Consider the following 17,402-nt stretch of genomic DNA (forward strand, 5'->3'; position numbering starts at 1 on the left):
AAAAGGAGTATAGACCTTTTCATAATCCAAATTGGCAAGATATTAAAATTCTTACTCCTGAAGAAAAGAGGGTAATATTAGAAAAAGCAAATATAGAAAATGAGAGAATAAATGCAAAAGAAGATCCTGCTCATTTTATGCCAACTCAAGACCCAAATTGGAATCCTAATAGTAATGATGGGAAATTGATGATTAAACAGTATCAACAATTAATTTTGTATGGAGTAAAGAATGGAATACCCTGCCCAAAGAATTTGGCGAAATTGACTCAAATAATTCAGGGAAAAACAGAGGACCCATCCACCTTTTATGAACGATTATGTGAGGCAGCTAGGAAATGGACAGACTTAGATCCTGAGAGTGATGAGAACAGAGCAATATTTACTACTTTGTTTGTAGGGCAAGCTGCTCCAGATATTCGAAAGAAATTGCAGAAAGTGGATGGGATTACAGGAATGACTATATCACAGTTAATTGAAATTGCTTATAAGGTGTATAACAATAGGGAAGAGGAGGAAAAGAAAAATCAGGAAAAAGAAAAAATAAAAGATAGGAAACAAAAAGCTGCTATTTTAGCAGCTGCTTTTGTAAATGCCCAAGGATCAGCTGGAGGAAGAGGCAGAAGATATTTGAGAGGTAGAGGTAGAGGGTATTTGAGAGGAAAAGGCAGAGGAGGTAGAGATATGTTTAAACAATATACCCCATTAGGATTTAATCAATGTGCTGTATGCAAGAAACAGGGACACTGGAAGAGTGAGTGTCCAGAGAACAAAGAAGCAGTCGTGACTCAGTCACAGCAGATACCACCTGAAGCTGATTTACTTATGATGGGAGGAGATTCTGAATGATGGGGACCGGGGGTAGAAAATGATATTTTCCCAGCTGAGCCCCTGGTTCCAGTAAAGCTGGGAGATGAAGTAGTCGATTTTTTAGTAGATATTGGAGCAAAATATTCTGTTATAAATACATGTAAAGGACCAATGAGTAAATTTAATGTATCTATTGTTGGGGTCACGGGAAAGAATGAGATAAGGCCTTTTTTGAAACCTTTAAAATGTAAAATTGGAGGAAAAACACTGATGCATGAATTTTTATATATACCGGAATGCACCATGCCTCTCTTAGGACGGGATTTATTGAATAAATTGGGAGCACAAATCAACTTTAAAAAAGGAAGAATCCAAGTTCATTTTCCTGAAGCTAATGCCTGGCAAGCCCAAGTTTATTTATTACAGACAAACACAGATGAATCTGAAGAAATTCCAGAAGAGATTAAAGATGCAGTTTACCCTTTTGTTTGGGCAACAGAGAAACCAGGAAGAGCGAAAAATGTGGAACCGGTAAAAGTTGAATTGAAAACAGGAGCTCGACCGGTAAGAAAGAAACAGTATCCTATTAGTATAGAAGCCAGAAAAGGTTTGGAACCAATAATAAATAATTTTCTTAAATACGGACTTTTAAGAGAATGTCAATCTGATTATAATACTCCTGTCCTTCCAGTGAAAAAGCCACATAACCAAGGATATAGGCTGGTTCAAGATTTAAGAACGATAAACCAGTTAGTGGTGGACATTCATCCAATAGTCCCTAATCCATATACGCTGTTAACAACTATCAATGAATCAAATGCATATTTCTCTGTTATAGATTTGAAAGATGCTTTCTTTTGTATACCTCTGGAAGAAAACAGCCAAAAGATTTTTGCCTTTGAATGGGAAGATCCGTCGACTGGGAGGAGGACTCAGCTCTGCTGGACCATGCTGCCACAAGGGTTTAAAAATAGCCCAACCATCTTTGGAGCAGCTCTGAATAAGGAACTGGAACAGTGGTCCGGTAAGGAAGATCAAATCACCTCCTTCAGTATGTTGATGACATCCTATTGGGAGCAAATACTACTGAGATCTGCAAAGAAAAGACTGTTAGCCTCCTAAATTTTTTGGGAATGGCTGGCTACAGGGTGTCAGAGAAGAAAGCACAAATTGCAAAACAAACTGTAATTTATTTGGGGTTTGAGATTTCCCAAGGACAGCGAAGATTGGGAAATGGTAGAAAAGAAGCCATTTGCAGGATGGCACCCCCTCAATCCAAAAGAGAGTTGAGAGGATTTCTAGGAAGGGCTGGATGGTGTCGCCTTTGGATTCCAAATTATGGTTTGATGGCAAAACCATTGTATGAGGCAACCAAAGGCCCTGAAGAAAATCCTGCCTCTTTAATGCCAAGTGAAAAAGAGAGTGATCTTAACCATGATTGTTTGTAAGTCATTGAACAGGTATATGCCAGCAGACCAGATCTGAAAGATGTCCCTCTCCAAACTCTGGATGAAGAATTATTTGCTGATGGAAGCAGCTTTGTTGTAAAAGGAAAAAGGAGGGCTGGTTATGCCGTGGTAACTTTAACTGAAGATCGAGAAGTAAAAGCATTACCTCCAAATACATCCGCCCAGAAAGCAGAAATTATAGCCCTCACAAAAGCCTTAAATTTGGCTAAAGGTAAAAGAGTTAACATCTATACAGATTCTAAATATGCTTTTGGAGTTGTGCATGCTCATGGAGCAATATGGAAGGAGCGAGGACTTTTGTCTGCTAGCGGTACCCCTATAAAATATGGAACCGAGATTTTGAATTTGTTGGAAGCAGTACAGAAACCTAAAGAAGTTGCGGTGATTCATTGTAAAGCTCATCAAAAAGGGGACTCAAAAGTAATACAAGGAAATCGAAAAGCAGACGAGGCTGCTAAACGTGTAGCATTAAATACTATGATTTATGTTTTAATTCCATCAAAAGAAATTCAGGTGGAATCCCCAAATTATAATGAGAAAGAAAATAAATTAGCTATGTTATTACATCGTAAGAAGAATGATCAAGGATGGTGGATAACTTCACATGGACAATGTATAGTAACCCCTGAAATTATGAAGAAATTAATGGTCAAAACCCATACTGAAACACATATGGGAGCAGAGGCAATAGTGGAATCAGTAAGACGATATGCGATAGGAACCAAAATGTTATTGATTGCTAAAAGTGTGAGTAATAAATGTGAGATTTGTCTTAGGAACAATCCGAAAATACAAATCCGACCCCCTCCTGGAGAGGTAAAAAGAGGCATAACTTCCGGTGAGTATTGGCAAATAGATTTTTCAGAGTTACCGCGATGTAACCAATACCGATATCTATTGATATTGGTAGATACCTTCTCTGGATGGCCGGAAGCTTTCCTGTGTCGAACCAACAAGGCAAAAGAGGTTGTGAAACATTTGTTGAAAGAAATAATTTCAAGGTTTGGAGTCCCTTTAGAAATGTCCTCTGATAAGAGGCCCACATTTTGTAGCAGAGGTTATTAAAAATGTGAAGAACCAAATATTAAAGAAACAAATTCCTAAAATATATCCAGAAGCTCAGTGGAAATAGATTGAAGCTTTACCATTTGCCTTGTTAAGAATTAGGGTGACCCCGAGAGTTAGAGAAAAAGTAAGTTTATTTGAAATTTTGTATGGTAAACCTTATGATCCTTAATCTAACAGGAAGATCTGAACAAATGCATGTAATAGGAGAAAAAGTATTAACTGAATATCTTTTATCTTTGAGTAAGGTGTTGAATTCTTTGCATAAGTATGTCCTTTTGAAGACACCTTTACCTCTTGAATTTCCAGTACACTCATTTAATCCAGGGGATCAAGTTTATTTGCGAATGTGGAAGGACGACCCTCTTGGAGAAAAGTGGAAAGGACCTTTCCAGGTGCTGTTAACGACAAACACTGCTGTGAAACTGGAAGGAATAGATTCTTGGATTCATTATACGAAGATTAAGAAAATTCCACCTGGACTGTGGACATCTGTATTTAAGGAACCATTGAAGTTAACTTTGCGGCGTGTTCAATGAGATACTGGAGATGCTGCTAAATTAGTGTAACAATTTGATTATTGAACAGAATTAAATCAGAGAGAGAGGGAAAATGTGGAATGTGTTGTTGTTAATAATAACGATCAGTCAGATTGATTCTCAATTTTTGTTATAGAAATCGAAATATCTGGGAACTTTTAGCCCGAGAAGTAACCAACATGTCTTCCTTTTGTATTGCAGCCGAGCCACACTTGAAAACAGGGCTGCAATTGACTATTTACTTTTAAGACACAATCATGGTTGTGAAGAATTTAAAGGAATGTGTTGTTTTAATTTGAGTGATAATTCACAGTTAGTAGAGAAGAAAATTCAACAATTAAAAGATTTGGCATATGGGTTTAAAGAACGGGAAGGATTAGATTTTTCTTGGTTGTTCTCGTGGCTTCCAAATTTAAATTGGCTTAGACAATTATTTTTGTTTGTGGTACTGATCGTTATTTTAATTATGATTACATGTTGTATGATTCAATTTGTATCTTTTTGTAGAAAATAAGTATTATGAGACTCATGATGCTTAACATCATAAGTCTCAAAGGGGGGAATTGTTAATGTTAATCTTAATCAACATTAATTTTCAAAGTGGTATCATCCTGTGTATAGCCCTCACCCAGAACTGGGTTAAAAGACCAGTTAATAAGAAACCAGAATGATGAAGCTAGTGAGTGGGTGTTTGATTGGAGGAGATCAAGATGTATGTGTTTTAATTTAAGAACACTATGGTGATAGATAGTTTGCTGTGGATTCTATATTGCTCGCTTCTGTAATTTTAAACAATGCAGATTTGTTGCTTAGAAGTTAGATAACTAACAGGTGTGTGTTTGTAATTGTGTGGAGTAGTAATTAATTATAAGCTGTGTGTTTTAGAGGTAGTGAGCTATGGAAACTATAAACAAACGTGGTCCAAGCATGGCTTAGGGACAAATTGCGACCCTATAAGGTAAAAGAGGAAATAAGTTCATGAAGAGTTCACTACCCTGCCGACCACCAGAGACCACCCGAGACCCCCAAGAAGACCCTAAAGGTTTTAGTGCGCATGTGTTTAAGATGATGTAATATTATAATTAGTTCTCGGAAATGTAATGAATATGTAACAAGGAAATTTAAAATATGTATGAGAAGCATGGATATAAACAGAAAGGTGACTAGACCAGGTGTGCTTGATTTGTGGCAAGTCCACCGAGCACCCAGGCCTGAATAAAACAATATCTCTCCTGAGCGTGTGGAATTGGTTACTTGCACGCCGGGCACGAATCCGCTTTTCGGACAACAACCTCACTTTTGAAAAATGGATCTTGGCATTTCAATATATCACAAAGGTGTAAACTTCCCTCATTGCTCCTGCATCACCACACCACCTGAAACCCATGGCTCCTCAAACACAACACATACTTCCTCCGACACAAGGAGCTCCCAAAAGCCATATAAATTAGCAGTCTTATTGTGCCAGGAGGGCCATGAGGGGCTCAGACACTCCTCAGGAAGAAGATAAAGCAAGAATTCATTTTGCACATTTCCTTTTCCCACCTGAAAGTATTCTACTGTTTCCTAATCTTTATATACACAATTCTGTATGCTCCTACACCTGTGCTCCATTTGTTCCCCTGGGCTCACTCAGACCCTTGTCCTCCCTCCATCCGCCTTCCTTTGCTCACAGAGAGAAGAGAGATTGTTTAGCTCCTGGCTAACGTCTAAGTACGCTCTCAAGGCTTTCCAAAGCTGCAGGCTGAGACAGCAGCAAAACACTATAGTCAAGAACTCTCTTTTTTTGCTGAAGTGACCACCAACAAGAGGATTTTGCATACAATAGTGCCATCTTCAGTTCCTTCAGGAAAACTGCGCTACTGAAATACGATGCTGGATGCAAAGGAGAGGAAAGAGGCAGAAGAACATAAACAGAGTCCAAGAGGTACCACGGGGCTATTCCTTTATCTAAAAAAGCAGAGCTGGTGTCTCCAGCTAACATAACAAGGGCAGTTCCCACTCCGATCTCAGTTTTGGTTCCAGGACCAGCAACAGCTCACAGAAATCTTAACTGCAACAGCAGAGGAAGTCTCCCACTCCAAGCTCCTTTGGGGAACAGAGCTGTTAAACTCTAAGAAAATGTGCAAAATTCCCGCTTAGCTAGATATGTATTATTTTTGCAGGCATGGCAAAAAGGCTGAGCTGCCAAATTTTTCATATTTGCTCAATCTCAAAAAATACTATTTGTTTTTCTTAAAGGCAATAAAGGTCACTCTATTTTCTCAATACCAGCAAATAATGTATTTTTCCAGAGTCACCTGCAGAATGCATACAGAGCCATTTACACATACTGACAGCCATTTATCGACACTATCTGGCAAGCTTTCTTGCATAGTCTCAACATTTCAGTTTGTTGTGCTAAATAAAACCCATCGTGCTTCAATATACACACATGATATTCAGTGTTTAAAGAGCACTTTAAAAGCCATATGCCAAATTCTTATTGGAGCACTCTCTGAAGTGATGTCAATAGAAAAGTCTTATCCTTATAAAAAAAACACAACATGCACATCTGTTCACCTGGTGCTTAGAAATAACATCATATAGAGAAAAAGTAGGAACTGTTTGTACTCAGATCCTGTTTTTTTCCTGGTTTGTTAGTCTTCTGTCTTTGTAGGATTCTGTTGTGTGGTGGTGCATTCATACACCCCCTTTCTTCTCTGGGCCGCTTGTTGATCTCAGAAATTTCCATGAAACCTCGGCCTTGGTGTATTGAAGTCTGGCAGTTGAGCACTCCTTGACTGTATCAGAAACTCTGCATAGCTGAGGCTGGGAACATACTCCTACTGCCTGGTCCAGGTGTCCAGTAGAACAACACCGAAACCTTGAGAATTTTTTAGTAATTACCACCTGGGACTGTGGCCAGGATGGAAATTTACGGATGACTAAAGCCAACCATCTTGCGAACCTATAAACGGTGGTCCTAATTGAGGCCCTTTGAGCTCTCCTGGACCGCAGCGGCTGCACCCAGCATCTCCCTCTGAGTGGGACGCCTCTCAGAGCTTGCGATCTTTCGGGCCTGCGATATTCGGAGGACCGCTGGGTCCTGGGTGAGTCCCTTTAGAAGCTCAACCCTTTCGCCTGTTGAGAGGGAATGCCTAGACATTCGACGTGAATATTTCTTCACTGAAATCGAGGGGAATTTTTAACAGGTATACCTTCTGTATATATATTTTTTTATATATATATATATATATGTTTCTCTGTGTGTGTGAACTAATAGTAAGCATAATCTGTAATTAAGTTGTGATTGTAGTAGACTTACTAACTCACTTTGTAAATACTGAATTAGTTAATGATTAAGTGCTACTAGTTTGTAAATAATTAGTTGATAATTAAGTGTTGCTAAATTGTGAATGAAACCTAGACTGCTGCCAAACACATATAGTCCCTGAAATATAAACCCTTAGATGATTTTCCTTTATATGTTTCATCCATGTAATAAGTAATAGAGTGAACCTTGCCATCGAATTCTGTTAGGTCGCACCTTTATAAATCTCTATTAAAATCACTTTCTGCCAATATCTTTGATGGTGATTCTTTAAGCGGCCTCTATACCACTCATTCACGACATGTTGCTAAAAGCACAGATTAACCAACTCATTGCTATGTAATCCATCTGTATGTTTAGCCTTCCTCATACCATTTGCATTTAAAATCTTCTGGATTTAACTGTATATTCACAGGAACCAAGAGAGGTTTGGTATCCTCTTCCGTATTTGGTGAATGTGCTTCTTTCTTCAAGATTCTGTCAGTTATTCTGACCTAAAAAAAGGAAATGAGACAACTGCACTTAAGTAAAACTCTGTCCCTGTGTCGTGGTTTAACCTGGCAGACAGTCAACTACCACACAGCCACTCGCTCACTCCCCCCCCGCCATAGTGGGACGGGGAGAGAATCGGAAGGGTAAGAGTGAGAAAAACTCATGGGTTGAGATAAAGACAGTTTAATAGAAGAGAAAAGGGAAAATAAAAATAATAATGATAGAATATACAAAATGAGTGATGCACAATGCAATTGCTCACCACCCGCACTAACCGATAACCAAGTAGCAATCGGTACTTCCTGGATCACGCCTACCATTCATAGACTGAGCATGACGTCACATGATATGGAATACCCCATTGGCCAGCTGGGCCAGCTGTCCCAGCTATGCTCCCTCCCATCTTGTGCACCTGGCAGAGCATGGGAGCTGTCCTTGACTAGCAGGGTACTTAGCAAAAACTAAAAACATCAGTGTGTTACCAACATTCTCCTCATACTGAATCCAAAACACAGCACTAGGAAGAAATTTAACTCTATCCCAGCCAAAACCAGGACAGTATCCACCCCTTATTCTATACCATTTACGTCATGCTTAAGTCTCACATTTTTCAATACATACCAATTAATCACCACCACCTTTCTCGTCTTTATATATATATATACACACACAGAAAGATATCATTCCCTTAGTCTATGGGCCATCCCTCTAAAATGTCCATTGAGTTCATTTAGTCCATGACTTGGGCTCCATCTGTCATAACAGTCTTTCAGGGCAGGAGAGATGGTGTGTGGTGCTGGACTGTTGCATCCTGAAGCCAGTTCTGATTCCAGCATTGCTGCGCTCATCCGGTTCTATCATCATTGCACTTTCGTCAGTTTCATCGGAGTTAGTTCATTCTTCATTAATCTGGGTGATTTTCACTGCTATACCATTGATAAGAACCGTAGAAATGATGATATACAATATCATATAACAATTCACATCATACAATTCAGTTCATTGGCTACTTTCACCCAAAATTAAATCCCCTTGAGGTACACACCGGACTTCCCCATCCTTTCGCATTACCCACCAAGTGCACCCGGGTCCCTGAGCAAAAGCAATCCCACGAATGGGTTTTCCCTTGCCAGAGGCAGGAGTAACCCAGACTGTCTTCCCCAGCATATTTCTCATATGCACGACAGGGACTTTATCCCCATCTACAATACGCAGAAGTTTTGACTGGGCAGGGCCAGCTCGACTGAAAGATCCCCCAGTGTTGACTAACCAGGTAGCTTTTGCTAAATGTGTATCCCAATGCTTGAATGTCCCACCACCCATTGCTCTCAGTGTAGTCTTTACCAGTCCATTGTATCGTTCGATTTTCCCAGAGGCTGGTGCATGGTAGGGGATGTGATAGACCCACTCAATGCCATTCTCTTTGGCCCAGGTGTCTATGAGGGTGTTTCGGAAATGAGTCCCGTTGTCTGACTCAATTCTTTCTGGGGTGCCATGTCGCCATAGGACTTGCTTTTCAAGGCCCAGGATGGTGTTCTGGGCAGTGGCATGGGGCACAGGGTATGTTTCTAGCCATCTGGTGGTTGCTTCCACCATGGTGAGCACATAGCGTTTGCCGTGGCGGGTTTGTGGGAGTGTGATATAATCAATCTGCCAGGCCTCCCCATATTTATATTTCAACCATCGTCCTCCATACCAAAGAGGCTTTACTCGCTTGGCTTGCTTGATTGCAGCGCATGTTTCACATTCATGGATAACCTGTGCAATAGTGTCCATGGTTAAGTCCAGCCCTCGATCACGAGCCCATCTATATGTTGCATCTCTTCCTTGATGGCCTGAGGCATCATGGGCCCACAGGGCTATAAATAATTCACCCTTATGTTGCCAGTCCAGATCCACCTGAGCCACTTCAATCTTAGCAGCCTGGTCCACCTGCTGGTTCTTTTGGTGCTCTTCAGTACCCCAACTCTTAGGTACGTGAGCATCTACGAGACGTACTCTTGCAAACATGTTCTCTACTCGGGCCACAATATCTTGCCACAATGCAGCAGCCCAGATGGGTTTACCTATGCGCTGCCAGTTGTTCTGCTTCCATTGCTGCAACCACCCCCACAGGGCATTTGCCACCATCCATGAGTCAGTATAGAGATAAAGTACTGGCCATTTTTCTCATTCAGCAAAGTCCAAGGCCAGCTGGATGGCTTTCACCTCTGCAAACTGGCTAGACTCACCTTCTCCTTCAGCAGTTTCTGCAACTTGGTGTATAGGACTCTATACAGCAGCTTTCCACCTCCGATGCTTCCCCACAAGGCGACAGGACCCATCAGTGAACAGGGCATATTGCTTCTCGTTTTCTGGTAGTTTATTATACAGTGGGGCTTCTTCAGCACGCGTCACCTCCTCCTCTGGGGATATTCCAAAATCTTTGCCTTCTGGCCAGTCCCTGATCACTTCCAAGATTCCTGGGCGACTGGGGTTTCCTATTCGGGCCCGTTGTGTGATCAGTGCGACCCACTTACTCCACGTAGCATCGGTTGCATGATGTGTAGAGGGGACCCTCCCTTTGAACATCCAGCCCAGCACCGGCAGTCAGGGTGCCAGGAGGAGCTGGGCTACTGCATGAACTATCTCCTGTTTAATTTATTCAAAGGCTTATCGATGCTCAGGGCCCCATTTGAAGTCGTTCTTCCTCCTGGTCACGAGATAGAGAGGGCTTACGATCTGACTGTAATTTGGAATATGCATTCTCCAAAAGCCCACAACGCCTAAGAAAGCTTGTGTTTCCTTTTTGCTAGTTGGTGGGGACATGGCTGTTATTTTGTTGATCACATCCATTGGGATCTGACGACGTCCACCTTGCCATTTTATTCCTAAAAACTGGATCTCCTGTGCAGTTCCCTTGACCTTACTTTGTTTTATGGCAAAACCGGCCTTCAGAAGGATTTGGACTATTCTCTCCCCTTTCTCAAAAACTCCTTCTGCTGTGTTGCCCCATACAATGTTGTCATCAATGTATTGTAGGTGTTCCGGAGCCTCACCCTGTTCCAGTGTGGTGTGGATCAGTCCATGGCAAATGGTAGGGCTGTGTTTCCACCCCTGGGGCAGTCGGTTCCAGGTGTACTGGACGCCCCTCCAAGTGAAAGCAAACTGTGGCCTGCACTCTGCCGCCAAAGGGATGGAGAAGAACGCATTAGCGATATCAGTTGTGGCGTACCACTTGGCTGCCTTTGACTCCAGCTCGTATTGGAGTTCTAGCATGTCCAGCACGGCAGCACTCAGTGGCGGCGTGACTTCGTTCAGGCCATGATAGTCCACTGTTAGTCTCCGCTCTCCATTGGACTTTCGCACTGGCCATATGGGACTGTTAAAGGGTGAGCGAGTCTTGCTGATCACTCCTTGGCTCTCCAGTAGATGAATCAGCTTATGGATGGGAAGCAGGGGGTCTCGGTTGGGGCGATATTGCCGCCGGTGCACTGTTGTGGTAGCGATTGGTACCTGCTGTTCTTCAACCCTCAGCAACCCCACAACAGAAGGGTCCTCCGAGAGACCGGGCAAGGTGGACAGCTGTTTAATTTCCTCCATCTCCAGGGCAGCTATACCAAAAGCCCACCGGTACCCTTTTGGGTCCTTGAAATACCCTCTCCTGAGGTAGTCTATGCCAAGGATGCACGGAGCCTCTGGGCCAGTCACAATGGGGTGCTTCTGCCACTCATTCCCGGTTAGGCTCACTTCGGCCTCCATTACAGTTAACTCTTGGGATCCCCCTGTCCCTCCAGAAATACAAATGGGTTCTGCCCCTTTATAGCTTGATGGCATCAGGGTACACTGTGCACCGGTGTCTACGAGAGCCTTATACTCCTCTGGGTCTGATGTGCCAGGCCATCGAATCCACACAGTCCAGTAAACCCGGTTGTCCCTTTCCTCCACCTGGCCGGAGGCAGGGCCCCTCTAGTTCTGGTCATAGTATCCGTTTCTCACTTCTTGCAAACGCGAGTCCAGAATTCCTTCATTACAATCCAAAGTAAGATCAGCCCTTCTACTCTGTCTGGGGAACTGTTCACTGGAAACTGGACTGTCGTGGGACAGGTTTTTCCTGAAAACTGGAGCAGCATTTTTCCTGGGAGAACTCCCTTTTGTGGTTGTTTTTCCTTGCAACTCACGTACACGTGCCTCTAGGGTCAAGGTAGGTTTTCCATCCCACTGCCTCATGTCCTCTCCGTGGTCACGCAGGTAAAACCACAGGGTGCCCCGTGGTGTGTACCTTCTATATCCTCTCTGTTGAGCAGAAAAACGCTGACTCCTAATGGCTAAGATACTGGTCCGTACAGGTGGAGAATAGGACATATCCTCTTTGAATTGCTGGAACTCCCGGGACAGTTTCTCCACAGCCGAGACAAGGGAGGAAGAGACACTTTCTTCGTATTCCCGGAGTCTGCCAACCACGACATCCACCGTTGGTGCTTCTTCCTCTTTCCAGGACAGTACTGCCAACGAACTGGCATATGATGCTGCTGCGCTCCGTACCAACTTCCGCCACATGGGTCACGTGCACTGGACTTCATCTGGATCTTTGGGCGTTTTTTTCGTTGTCCAGGTCACTATAAACCACCTCCAGCACGCCTAATTCCCTCAGGTACTGGATACCTCTCTCCATAGTGGTCCACTTGCCTGGGCGATATATAACATCTGCCTTGAAGGGATACCTTTCCTTCACTCATGACAGCAGTCGCCTCCAGAGGCTGAGGGCTTGTGTCCCTTTTCCAATTGCTTTGTCAATGCCCCCTTCCCTAGCAAGGGATCCCAGCTGTTTGTCTTCCTTTCCCTCTAATTCCAGGCTACTGGCCCCATTATCCCAGCATCGGAGCAGCCAGGTAACAATATGCTCGCCTGGACGACGGCTGAAATCTTTCCGCATATCTCGCAACTCACTCAGGGATAGGGATCGGGTGGTTTCCGTCTCGTTTATGAGTTCTTCCTCTTCCTCCTCCCCTCCTCGTGATGGCCCTGCATTTCCATCATCCCTTTCTAAACGACCTGACTTCCACCTCAAAGATTTCTTCTTCTGTACAGGGGTGACGGATACCAGCAAGGGCTGGTCCTCTGGTTCTGCTGTAGTGACTGTTGCCGGGGTTTGGGTAGCTGCAGTGCCTGTGACGGGGGTTGGAGTACCCGCGGTGTCTGTCGCCGGGGTTTGAGTAGCCGCAGTGCCTGTCGCTGGGGTTTGAGTAGCCACCATGTCTGTTGCCGGGGTTGATCTCTGGACAGTATTCCTGAATAGTTGTTTAACCCTAAACAAGGCCTGAACCACATTCAGGAGACATAGCAATATGAACATGCTTGTTTGAACATCCCAAGGATATTCAAAATTCTCAGGGAATATTGTGGACATCTTCAAAAAGAGGATAGAAGAAAAAGGAGTTTCTGGAGATATGGAAGGGAAGATGAACAAGTGGGAGAAAGTGTCCCATCCTGTCTCCCCCTTAAATTCGTTCTCCGAGGAGAAAAAAGTGTAATTACTAATAGTTTCTAAGAGGTGGTTCCCAAGGTACAGAGATGACGGCGATGCTGAGTACAGATACCAGATTAGACTTACGACCAATGATTTTATCACCTCATAAAACAGCAGCAAAATGATAATCTTGGCCCAGTTCCGAATAAAGATAAACAGCACAAGAGGGAACATATACTGCAAGCAAGGTATTACATGACCCAACATTGATAGCCAATAAATCAACATTGTGACCAATTAATATAATGAATGCTTATAACAATTTTGCCTTAACATGCTTTGGTCAGATCTATCGTTATCTTAACCCTTCGAGCCCCACGTTGGGCGCCAAAAAGGACTGTCGTGGTTTAACCTGGCAGGCAGCCAAACCCCACGCAGCCACTCGCTCACTCCCCCCGCCCCCCCAGTGGGACGGGGAGAGAATCGGAAGGGTAAGAGTGAGAAAAACTCATGGGTTGAGATAAAGACAGTTTAATAGAACAGAAAAGGGAAAATAATAATAATGATAGAATATACAAAATGAGTGATGCACAATGCAATTGCTCACCACCCGCACTAACCGATAACCAAGTAGCAATCGGTACTTCCTGGATCACGCCTACCATTCATATACTGAGCATGACATCACATGGTATGGAATACCCCATTGGCCAGCTGGGCCAGCTGTCCCAGCTATGTTCCCTCCCATCTTGTGCACCTGGCAGAGTATGGGAGCTGTCCTTGACTAGGAGGGTACTTATCAATGACTGAAAACATCAGTGTGTTATCAACATTCTTCTCATACTAAATCCAAAACACAGTACTAGGAAGAAATTTAACCCTATCCCAGCTGAAACCAGGACACCCTGTTACGAATTTAACACTGGCAGAGTCCCACAGCTTCAGAAGCTCCTAGGGTGAAAACCACCAGAAAATCCCTTCAACTCGCCACAACAGAATTCTCATTCCATAATGCAAACACCACTAGTAAAGTACAGTAGGGACAATATTTTTACAACACACTGTCCATTTAAATAAAGCGGTCAATGTACCATTGTGCTCTGAATCTCTTCTACTATCACAACAAGCAATACAAATTAAAGGAATATGATGGATGCTGTCGCTTATACTGGGACTGAAACAGGTATGTAAAAAGTGAAGCTCAGAATCTGAATTTCCTTTGAGCTATCACAGCTAAGAATCAAGTCCACCATGTGCAAATTAATGTTAAATTTATCATAGAATCATAGAATCATTAAGGTTGGAAAAGACCCCAACACCACCATGCCCACTACACCATATCCCTAAGCGCTAATCTACACGTCTTTTAAATACTTCCAGGGATGGTGACTCAACCACTTCCCTGGGCAGCCTGTTCCAAGGTCTGACCACTCTTTCAGTAAAGAAATTTCTCCTAATGTCCAGTCTAAACGTCCCTTGGCGCAACTTGAGGCCATTTCCTCACGTCCTATTGCTAGTTACTTGGCAGAAGAGACCAACACCCACCTCACTACAACCTCCTTTCAGGTAGTTGTAGAGCGTGATGAGGTCTCCCCTCAGCCTCCTTTTCTCCACGCTAAACAACCCCAGTTCCCTCAGCCACTCCTCATAAGACTTGTGCTCCAGGCCCTTCACCAGCTTCATTGCCCTTCTCTGGACACACTCCAGCACCTCCATGTCCTTCTTGTAGTGAGGGGCCCAAAACGGAACACAGTATTCAAGGTGCGGCCTCACCAGTGCTGAGTACAGGGGCATGATCACCTCCCTACTCCTGCTGGCCACACTATTTCTGATACAGGCCAGGATGCCATTGGCCTTCTTGGCCACCTGGGCACACTGCCAGCTCATGTTCAGCCAGCTGTCAATCAGCACCCCCAGGTCCTTTTCCTCTGGGCAGCTTTCCAGCCACTCCTCCCCAAGCCTGTAGCGTTGCATGGGGTTGTTGTGGCCGAAGTGCAGGACCCGGCACTTGGCCTTGTTGAACCTCATACAATTGGCCTCAGCCCATCGATCCAGCCTGTCCAGGTCCCTCTGCAGAGCCTTCCTACCCTCGAGGAGATCAACACTCCCGCCCAGCTTGGTGTCGCCTGCAAACTTACTGAGGGAGCACTCGATCCCCTCATCCAGATCATTGATGAAGATATTAAACAGGACCGGCCCCAGTACTGAGCCCTGGGGAACACCGCTCGTGACCGGTCGCCAACTGGATTTAACTCCGTTCACCACAACTCTCTGGGCTCAGCCGTCCAGCCAGTTTTTTACCCAGCGAAGAGTGTACCTGTGTAAGCCATGTGTAGGTCTTATCTTCTGGCTTTCACACCATTGGACTCCTTTCCTTACTGCCCCACTAGAAGACTAGTTTGATTTTTAAAGAAGCTGTATTTCCAATTTGTAACAGTACAGCTGAGAATAATTTATCACAGTTATTAGAGACTATTGTTTCACTAAATTACTTCAAACTTTGCAGCAGATACATATGCAGTTTTCCAGTGTATTTCCCTGTCGTGGTTTAACCCAGCAGGCAGCCAAACACCACACAGCCACTCGCTCACCACCCACCCCCACCCCCGCCCCCGCCATAGTGGGACGGGAAGAGAATCGGAAGAGTAAGAGTGAGAAAACTCGTGGGTTCAGGTAAAGACAGTTTAATAGAACAGAAAAGGAAGGAATAATAAAAATAATAATAATAATAATGATGATGATGATAGGATATACAAAATGAGTGATGCACAATGCAATTGCTCACCACCTGCCGAGCAATGACCAAAAAACAGCGATCGCTACTTCCTGGACATGCCTACCATTCATATACTGAGCATGAAGTCACATGGTATGGAATACCCGGTTGGCCAGTTGGGTAAGCTATCCTGGCTATGCTCCCTCCCAGCCTCTTGTGCACTTGGCAGAGCATGGGAAGCTGAAAAGTCCTTGACTAGCAGGGTACTTAGCAACAACTAAAAACATCAGTGCGTTATCAACATTCTTCTCATACTAAATCCAAAACACAGCACTATAGCAGCTATTAGGAAGAAAATTAACTCTATCCCAGCCAAAACCAGGACAGTATCCACCCGTTATGCTATACCATTTATGTCATGCCTAGGTCTCACATTTTCCAATACATTCCAATTTGTCATCATCACTTTTCCTGCCTTTTCATATATAAACACACAGATATCATTCCCTTAGTCTATGGGTGTCGTGGTTTAACCCCAGCCAGCAAAAATAAATGCCACACAGCCGCTCGATCACCCCCCCCGGTGGGATGGGAGAGAGAATCGGGAGGGCACAAGTAGGAAAGCTCCCGGGTTGAGATAAAAACAGTTTAATAATTGAAATAAAACAAGTAGAACAGTAATAATAACAATGAGAACAACAACAATAACAGAATACACAAAGCAGTCAATGCACAACAGAACCGCTCACCGACCGCCGACCGCGTGTCACGAACAGGGGGCGAGCCCCCCCCCACACCTGGTTTTTATACTGAGCATGATGTCACATGGTATAGAATACCCCATTGGCCAGCTGGGTCCACCACCCCGGCTGTGCTCCCCCCTCCCGGTGCAAGCATCACCCAGCAACAGCCAAAGCATCAATGGGCCATCAATGCTCCTTTCACACCAAACCCAAAACACAGCACACCCCCCAAGCTACTGGGAAGAAAGTTAACCCTGTCCCAGCCGGAACCAGGACAATGGGCCATCCCTCTAAAATGTCCATTGAGTTCATTTAGTCCATGACTTTGGGCTCCATCTGTCATAACAGTCTTCCAGGGCAGGAGAGATGGTGTGTGGTGTTGGATTGTTGCATCCTGAAGCCAGTTCTGATTCCATTATCGCTGTGCTTGTCCGGTTCTATCATCGTTGCACTTTGCTCGGTTTCATCAAAGTTCATTCTTCATTAAACTGGGTGATTCTTACTGCAATACCGTTGATATGACATATAGCAACCATAGAAGTGATGACATACAGTATTATATAGCAATTGACATCCTAAAATTCAGTTCATTGGCTATTTTCACCCAAAATCAAATCCCCTTGAGGTACACACCCGACTTCCCCATCCTTTCGCATTACCCACCAAGTGCACCCAGGTCCTTGAGCAAAAGCAATCCCCCTGCTTTTCCATCATCCCTTTCTAAATGACCTGACTTTCGCTTCCAAGATTTCCTTTTATGTACAGGGGCAACTGATACTCGCACGGGTTGATCCTCTGGTTCAGCTG

This window comes from Calonectris borealis, chromosome W, assembly GCF_964195595.1.
Source record: "Calonectris borealis chromosome W, bCalBor7.hap1.2, whole genome shotgun sequence".
NCBI lineage: Eukaryota > Metazoa > Chordata > Aves > Procellariiformes > Procellariidae > Calonectris > Calonectris borealis.